The sequence below is a fragment of the Furipterus horrens genome, unplaced genomic scaffold (assembly GCF_987537825.1).
Source record: "Furipterus horrens unplaced genomic scaffold, mFurHor1.1.pri manual_scaffold_1, whole genome shotgun sequence".
NCBI classification, from domain to species: domain Eukaryota; kingdom Metazoa; phylum Chordata; class Mammalia; order Chiroptera; family Furipteridae; genus Furipterus; species Furipterus horrens.
Window position 1 is genome coordinate 93191126 of NW_028327171.1, and position 8892 is coordinate 93200017.

An 8892-nucleotide genomic window follows, 5' to 3' on the forward strand; every position below is an offset into this window, starting at 1 on the left:
AGCCTCCATCTTGGCCGGAAGTCCAAATTTTATTTTTTTAATTGTTGTTCAGTTACAGTTGTCTCAATCTTCCCCCTAGAGCTGTCCCCTGCCCTGCCCTTCAACTGCTTCCCAGAGTCAATCCCCACCCTGTCGTCCATGTCTATGGGTCTTTTATACTTGTTCCTTGCTAACCCTTCCCCTTCTTTCTGCCATTTCCTTCTTCCCCACCTTCCCTCTGGTTGCTGTCAGTTTGTTCCTTATTTCTGTGTCTCTGGTTCTATTTTTCTTGTTTGTTTGTTTTGTTCATTAGGTTCCACTTAAAAGTGAGATCATATGGTATTTGTCTTTCATCACCTGGCTTATTTCAATTAGCATAATACTCTCCATTTCCATCCATGCTGTTGTGAAGAGTAGGAGTTCCTTCTTCATTTCTGCTGTGTAGTATTCCATTGTGTAAATGTACCCCAGCTTTTTGTTCCACTTATTCACTGATGGGCACTTAGGCTATTTCCAGCACTTGGCTACTATAACTAATGCTGCAATGAATATTGGGGTACATAAGTTGTTTTGAATTGGTGTTTCAGGATTCATAGGCTAAAATCCCAGCAGTGAGATCAGTGGATCAAAAGGTAGTTTCATTTTAAGTTTTTTGAGGAAAGTCCATACTGTTTTCCATAGTGGCTGCACCAGTCTGCATTCCCACCAGCAGTGCACTAGGGTTCCCTTCCCTCCACTTCCTTGCCAGCACATGTTTGTTTATTTGTTGGTGATGGCCAGTCTGACTGGTGTGAGGTGATATTTCATTGTGGCTTCTATTTGCATCTCTCTGATGGCTAATGATGTTAAGCATTCTTTCATATGTCTATGGACCCTCTGTATGTCCTCTTTGGAAGTGTTTGTTCAGATCCTTTGCCCATTTTTTAATTGGGTTATCTGTTTTCTTGGTGTTGAGTCATATAAGTTCTTTATATATTTTGGAAATCAATCCCTTGTGTGAGGTATCATTGGCAAATATATTTTCCCATATGGTGGTTCCCTTTTCATCTTGCTGATGTTTTCTTTGGCTGAGCAAAAACCCTTTAGTTTGATGTCTCCCATTTGTTTATTCTTTTTTTTTTTTTTATTTCCCTTAGCTTAGGAGATATGTCAGTGAAAATATTGGTACATGAGATATCTGAAATTTTCCTGCCTATGTTTTCCTCCAGGACTTTATGGTGTCATGGCTTACATTTAAGTCTTTGGTCCATCTCTTTTTATTTTTAAGTATATTTTATTGATTATGTTGTTACAGTAGTCCCAGTTTGTTCCCCCTTTGCTCCTCTCTGCCCAGTACCCCCTTTCCCTCCAGCAATCCCACCCCCCTTAGTTCATGTCCATGGGTTATGCACATAAGTTCTTTGGCTTCACCCTTTCCTATATTATTCTTAACTTCCCCCTGTATATTTTGTACCAACTGATTATGCTTCTTAGTCCCTGCACCATTTCCCCATTTTTCCACCTCTCCTGTCCTGGCTGATAACCCTCCAAATGATCCCTATACTTATGATTCTGTTCCTATTCTGGTTTGCTTAGTTGGATTTTGTTTTTATTTTTTAGATTCAGTTGTTGATAGTTGTGAGTTTGTTGTCATTTTAATGTTCATAGTTTTCATCTTATTTTTCTTAAGTAAGTCCCTTTGACATTTCATATAATAATGGGTTGGTGATCATGAACTTCTTTAGCTTTACCTTGTCTGAGAAGCACTTCATCTGCCCTTCCATTCTTAATGATAGCTTTGCTGGATAGAGTAATCTTGGTTACAGGTTGCCTTTCATCACATTGAATACTGCTTGCCAGTCCCTTCCTGCCTGCAAAGTGTCCTCTGAGTAATCAGCTGATAGTCCTATAGGCATCCCCCTGAAGGCAACTCTCTGCCTCTCTCTTGCTTCCCCCAGGACTTTATCTTTCACATTTGGCATCTCAGTAATGATGAGTCCTGGTGTGGTCCACTCTGGGTCGAGTTTGCCCGGGACCCTGCGTGCTTTCCAGGCCTGTATGTTCATCACCTTCGCAAAATTTGGGAAGCTTTCCTCATTTTTTTCAATCTTGCTTTCTCATTCTGCACTGGTTGACTGTTTTCTTCTTCCTTATGTTCCAAATCATTGATTTGAATCCCGGTTTCCTTCCCTTCACCATTGGTTTTGTGTGGATATTCCTTCATTTCACTTAGCATAGCCTTCACTTCTTCTCTTATGCATTTGCCGTACTCAAGCATATCTGTCAAACCTGTGAGCATGTTTATCACCAGTGTCTTGAATTCTGTGTCTATTAGGTTGTCTCCTCATCTGTTATGTTGACTATCTCCCTGTGGCATAGTTCTCCCACCAGAATCTTGATTCGTTTTCCCTTTGGGCCATAATCTCTGTCTCCTTATTCTGACAGGCTTCTGTATTTGTTTGCCTCTGTGTCCCAGGTAGAGCTGTCACTCCTGTTACATTGTAAGGGGCAGAACCTTAGGGATTCGTCAGTACAGGGTGACCTGTTTTACCACGTTGTCACGCCGTATGTGGTGGAGGGGTTCAAGAGGGAACAATGCCGCCAGCCCTGCACTCACCCACTTTCCAGGCACCTCTTCCACTTCCACACCAGACTGGCTCCCCTCTAGCTGCTGCCCTGGCCATCATTCCCAGAGTTGGTGGATCTGCGGACGTTCTAGAACTGTGGGGGCCCTTTAAACAAGTGGACTCTGCTGAGACCAGCAGTTTCTGCCTCCACCCCAACCCCCACTGGTCTGCACAGTCAGAAGCAATGAGGCTTGATTTTCTCCGGTGCTGGGACTGTGAGCTGCAAGGTCTGCTGAGGAGCTGGGAATGCTCCCCAGGTGTCCCCCCTGATTTTTAAAAATGTGTGACTGAGCTTTCTCCTGGTCTCCCACTCTGCCGCTGCTGCCACTACCAAACTGCGCCCTCTTTGCCCTGGCTTCCCCCCTCCTACCTGTCTGGATGGATATTTTTTCTTTGTATCTTTGTTTGCTGGACTTCCATGTAGTTTGATTTTCTGGAACTTCTGGTTATATCTAGTTTTGAGGTAGTTGTATTCTTTCTTAGCTGTGGAGGGAGATGCAGTGTGTCTGTCTATGCCTCCTTTTTGGCCGGACGTCTAAGTCTTTGATCCATCTTGAGTTTATTATTGTGTGTGGTGTAAGTTGGTGGTCTAGTTTCATTTTTTTGCATGTCCCTGTCCAGTTCTCCCAACACCATTTGTTGAAGAGGCTCTTTTCACTCCATTTTATGTTTCTCCGCCACTTGCCGAATATTAGTTGACCATATAGACCTGGATTTATTTCTGGGTTCTCTATTCTGTTCCATTGATCTGTATGTCTGTTCTTATGCTAGTACCAGACTGTTTTGATTACTGTGACCTTGTAGTGTAGTTTGGTATAAGGTATTGTGATTTCTCCTACTGTGTTCTTCTTCCTCAAGATTGCTGTGGCTACTTGGGGTCTTTTTTGGTTCCTTATAAATTTTTGAAGAATTTGTTCTAGGTCCGTGAAATATGTCACTGGTATTTTAATAGGGATTGCATTGAATCTGGAAATTGCATTGGGTAGTATGGATGTTTTAATGATGTTCACTCTTCCCATTCATGAACATGGTATATGCTTCCATTTATTTGTATCTCCTTTAATTTCTTTCTTCCATGTTATGTAATTTTCTGAATACAGTCTTTTATTTCATTGGTTAGGTTTATTCCTAGGTACTTTATTTTCCTTGTTGCTATAGTAAATGGGACTTTTGTTCTAGTTTCTCTCTCTGATATTTTATTGTTGGTGTGAGAAATGCCTTTGATTTCTGAACATTGACTTTGTACCCTGCTATTTTGCCAAATTCACTAATTAGGTTCAGTAGCTTTATATTGGAGTCTCTAGCAGTTTCTATGTACACTATCATGTCGTCTGCACATAATGACAGTTTTTCTTGCTCTCTTCCAATTTGGATGCCTTTTATTTCTCTTTGTTCTCTGATTACTGTTCTAGAACTTCAAAGACTGGGTTGAATAGGAGTGGAGAGAGTGGACATCCTTGTTTTGTTCCTGACCTCAGGACGAATGCTCTCAGTTTCTGCACATTGAGCAAAACTTTTTGTTGGCTTCAGATTTTTGGTATATGGCATTATTATGTTGAGGTATGATCCCTCTATTTCCATTTTGCTGAGAGTTTTCATAATAAATGGGTGTTGTACTTTATCAAATGTTTTTCTGTATCTATTGATATCATCATGTGATTTTTGTCTTTCATTTTGTTTATGTCATGTATTACATTTATTGAATTGTGAATATTAAACCATCCTTGCATCCTAGGATGAATCCCATTTGATAATGGTGTATTATATTTTTAATGTGTTGCTGGATCTGGTTTGCCAATATTTTGTTGAGGATTTTAACACCTATGCTCATCAGCGATATGGCCTATAGTTTTCTTTTTTTGTTGTGTCTTGACCTGGTTTTGGAATTATGGTAATACTGGCTTCATAGAAAGAGTTTGGGAGTCTCCCATCTCCTTGGATTTTTTGGAATAATCTGAGAAGGATAGGAGTTACTTCTTTCCTATATGTTTTCTAAAATTCACCTGTGAAGCCATCTGGTCCAGAGCTTTTGTGTGCCAGGAGTTTTTTGATTACTGCTTCAATTTCACTACTTGTTATCAGTCTGTTCAGGCTTTCTGCTTCTTCTTGATTCAGTTTTGGAAAATTATATATCTCCAGAAATTTGTTCATTTCCTCTAGGTTGTCAAATTTCTTGCCATTCAATTGTTCATAATAATTTCTTACAATCCTTTGTATTCCTTTAAAAAAATTTTTTTTGTTTATTTGTTTGTTTATTTATTGTTAGAGAGAGGGGAAAGGAGACAGAGAGGGAGAGAAACATCACTGTGTGGTGGCCTCTCACTTGCGCCCCTAAGTGGAGACCTGATGTGCAACCTACTTATGTGCCCTGACTGGGAATTGAACCAGCCATACTTGGTTTGCAGGCCGATGCTCAATTCACTAAGCCACAGCAGCCAGGGGTTCAATCCTTTTTATTTCTGTGGTATCATTTGTGATCTCTCTCTTTAATTTTTTGATTTTATTTATTTGGGTCCTCTCTCTCTTTTTCTTGATGAGCCTGGTTAAAGGCTTGTTGATTTTGTTTATCTTTTCAAAGAACCAGCTCCTATTTTTGTTGATCTTTGGAATTGTTTGTTTAGTCTATTTGTCATTTAATTCTGCTCTGATCTTGATGATTTTCTTTCCTCTACTTGCTCTGGGATTTGTTTGTTGTTCTTCCTCTAGTTCTTGTAGCTGTAGGGTTAGATTTTTTAATTTGAGATTCTTCTATCCTTTTCAGGTAGGCCTGTATTGCTATGAACTTTTCTCTCAGGACTGCTTTCACTGTACTCCATAGGTTTTGGGTTGTTGTGTGTTCATTACCATTTGTTTCCAGTAACTTAAAAAAAATAATTTATTTGTTTGTTTGTTTGTTTATTTACTTATTATTAGAGAGAGCAGAAAGGAGAAAGAGTGGGAGAGAAACATCACTGTGTTGTTGCCTCTCACTCATGCCCCCAACTGGGAACCTGACGTGCAACCTAGTGTTGTGCTCTGACTGGGAATTAAACTAGCGACACTTGGCTCACAGGTCACCACTCAACCCACTGAGCCACCTGAACCAGGGTTCCAGTAACTTCTTGGTTTCTTCCTTGATGTTATTGTTAACCCATTCATTATTTAATAGCATGTTATTCATTCTCCATGAGTTTCATTGTTTTTAATTTTTTCCTTGAGGTTGATTTCCAGTTTTAGGCCATTGTGATCTGAGAATATACTTGATATAATTTCAATTTTCTTGAATTTGTTGAGGCTTGTTTTGTGTTCTACCACGTGGTCTATCTTTGAAAATGTTCCATGTACACTTGAAAAGAATGTATATTTTGCTTCTTTGAGATGAAAAATTCTATATATATCAGTTGAGTCCATTTGTTCCAGAGTGTTATTCAATGCCTCAATATCTTTGCTTTGAGGATATGTCCATTGTTGACAATGGGGTGTTAAAGTCCCCTACTATGAGTTTGTTGCTATCTATATCCTTCCTGAAGACTTTTAAAATTTTTCTTATGTATTGGGTGCTCCTATGTTGGGTACATATATGTTTACAGGGTTATACCTTTTTGATGGATTTTTCCCTTAACTATTATGAAATGTCCTCCTTTGTCTCTTTTTATGGCCTTTGCTGTGAAATCTGTTTTGTCTGATATAAGTATTGCTACCCCAGCTTTTTACTTTCATGTCCATTTGCTTGAAATATTTTTTTCCATCCTTTCACTTTCAGTCTGCATAGATTTTTTTGTTCTAAGGTGCGTCTCTTGTAGACAGCATATATGTGGGCTGTGCTTTCTTATCCATTCAGCTACCCTATATCTTTTGATTGGTGCATTTAATCCATTTACATTTAAGGTTATTATCGATAGGTACTTATTCATTGTCATTTTCCCCCTTTGTACTTGCGTTCCTCTTTGTCTCTCTCTGTTTCTTTATCTTCTTAAAGCAGACCCTTTAGCATCTTTTGCATTGCTGGTTTGGTGGAGATGTATTCTTTTAGCCTTCTTTTGTCTTGGGAACTCCTTAATTTCACCTTCCATTTTGAATGAGAGCCTTGCTGGGTAGAGTATTCTTGGTTGTAGCCTTTGCTTTTCATTGCTTGGAATATTTTTTGCCATTCCCTTCTGGCTTGTAGTGTTTCTGCTGAGAAATCTGATGAGAGCCTTATTGAAGCTCTCTTGTATGTTATTAGCTGTTTCTCTCATGTTGTTTTTGGGATTCTCTCTTTGTCTTTGAATGTTGTCATTTTAATTATGATGTGTCTTGAAGTGGGCCTGTTGGGGTTCATCTTCATTGGGACCCTCTATTCTTCTTGGACTTGTGTGACTCTTTCTCTCCTCATGTTAGGGAAGTTTTCTGTCATTAGTTTTTTTAAATAGGCTTTCTATCCCTTGCTCCTCATCTTCTCCTTCTGCGATTCCTATTATATGGATATTATTACATTTCATGTTGTCCTGCAGCTGTCTTAGAGCCTCTTCAGTCTTGTTCAGTCTTTTTTCATTTTGTTACACTGTCTGGGAGTTTTTGTCTACATTGTCCTCTAGCTCGCTGATCCGATCTTCTGCTTCCTCTAGCCTGCTTTTAATTCCTTCTACTGTGTTCTCCAATTTAGAAATTGTATTCTTTATTTCCTCCTGGCTCTTATTGATAGCTTCTATGTCCTTTTTCATGTTGTTGTAGTTCTCAGTAAGTTCCTTGTAGTTTTCCTGGAGTTCTTTGTAGTTTTCTTTGAGCTCACTGAGCTCATTGAGCTTCCCTGTAATGCGTGTTTTGAATTCCATGTCTGGTAGTTTGCATCCCTCTATTTTATTTAGCACTCTTTCTGGGGATTCCTCCTATCCTTCGATGGAGGGTTGTTTTCCTGTCTCTCCATTTTTGTGACTTTTCTTGTTTGTTGCTGCTTCTTAGATTGATCTGCACTACTGGGTTCTTCCTCTGGTGGCATCAGATTGTGTACCAGTCTGGCCCTAGGCAGCCTGTTTGAGACTACCAGAGATCTACTGCCTTTGTCTGTTTTCTTTAGTTATTAATCTATTCAATCTGTGATCAGCTGTCAGGCTTAATCTCTGAGGTGAAGCAGATTAATTCCTGCTAACGGGGCTTTTGCTTCCTCTCAGGTAATATCACTTGGAGGGCAACGGTCTGCCTGCAGTATAGGGAATGAGTCAACACTGGGACCTGGTCGGCTGCTCCCTTAGTTCTCTCCTCAAGCCACCGCCCTAGATTATTTTCAAGTGTCTCTGTACTCTCTGCCCTCCCTTTACTTCAGCCCAAGGTAAGTGGGTGGCAAAATATTTTTGTAAGAGCTCTTTTTCTCCAACTGCTTTTTTCAGGCCAGCAAAAAACCTTGTGGCTTTTTGTTTTTCACAGCTGGATTCTATTTTACTTTCTGCTCTCTTGCCCAGCTGGGGGTTTAGATCCTGCCCTTCTCAGGGGGAACCCCTGGCTGCTGAGCTGTTTCTCAGTCCCTTTAGCTGCCATCTGTGGGAGCCCAGCCAGCCCTTTCATGTCTCCACACTTCCTACTGATCACATTGTGATGAAGTAGCCTTTTCTGTCTCTCCATGGTTATAAGACTTCTCTCCAGCTGGTGTTCAGTTGGTTATTCCAGATGACTTCTCCACAATTTTGTTGTCATTCCAGATTGGTCCTTGGAGGAAGTTAGTGTAGCTTCCACTTACTCCTCCACCTCTTGGATCTAGCCATTGGTGTTTTAATAGGGATTTCATTGGAACTATAAATTGTTTTGGTTAGTATGGACATTTTAATTATGTTAATTCTTCCAACCTATGAACACAGCATATGGTTCCTTTACTTGTTTCTTCCTTAATTTCTTTCTTCAGTGCTACATAGTTTCCTGAGTACAGGTCTTTTACCTCCCTGGTTAAGTTTATTCCTAGGTACTTCATTTTTCTTGTTGCTATAGTGAATAGAATTTTTTTCCTAGTTTCTATTTCTGATATTTCATTGTTGGTGTACAGAAATGCCTTCAATTTCTGAATATTGACTTTGTATCCCGCTCTTTTGCTAAATTTACTTATTAGGTCAAGTAGTTTTTTTGTGGAGCCTATAGGGTTTTTTATATACTCTATCATGCCATCTGCAAACAATGGCTGTTTTACTTCCTCTTTTCCAATTTGGATGCCTTTTATTTCTTTTTGTTTTCTGATCACTATGGTTAGAACTTCCAATACTATGTCTAATAGAAGTGGTGAAAGTGGACAACCTTTTCTTGTTCCTGATCTTAGGGGGAAAGCTTTCAGTTTTTGCCTTTTGAGTATGATGTTGGCTGTAGG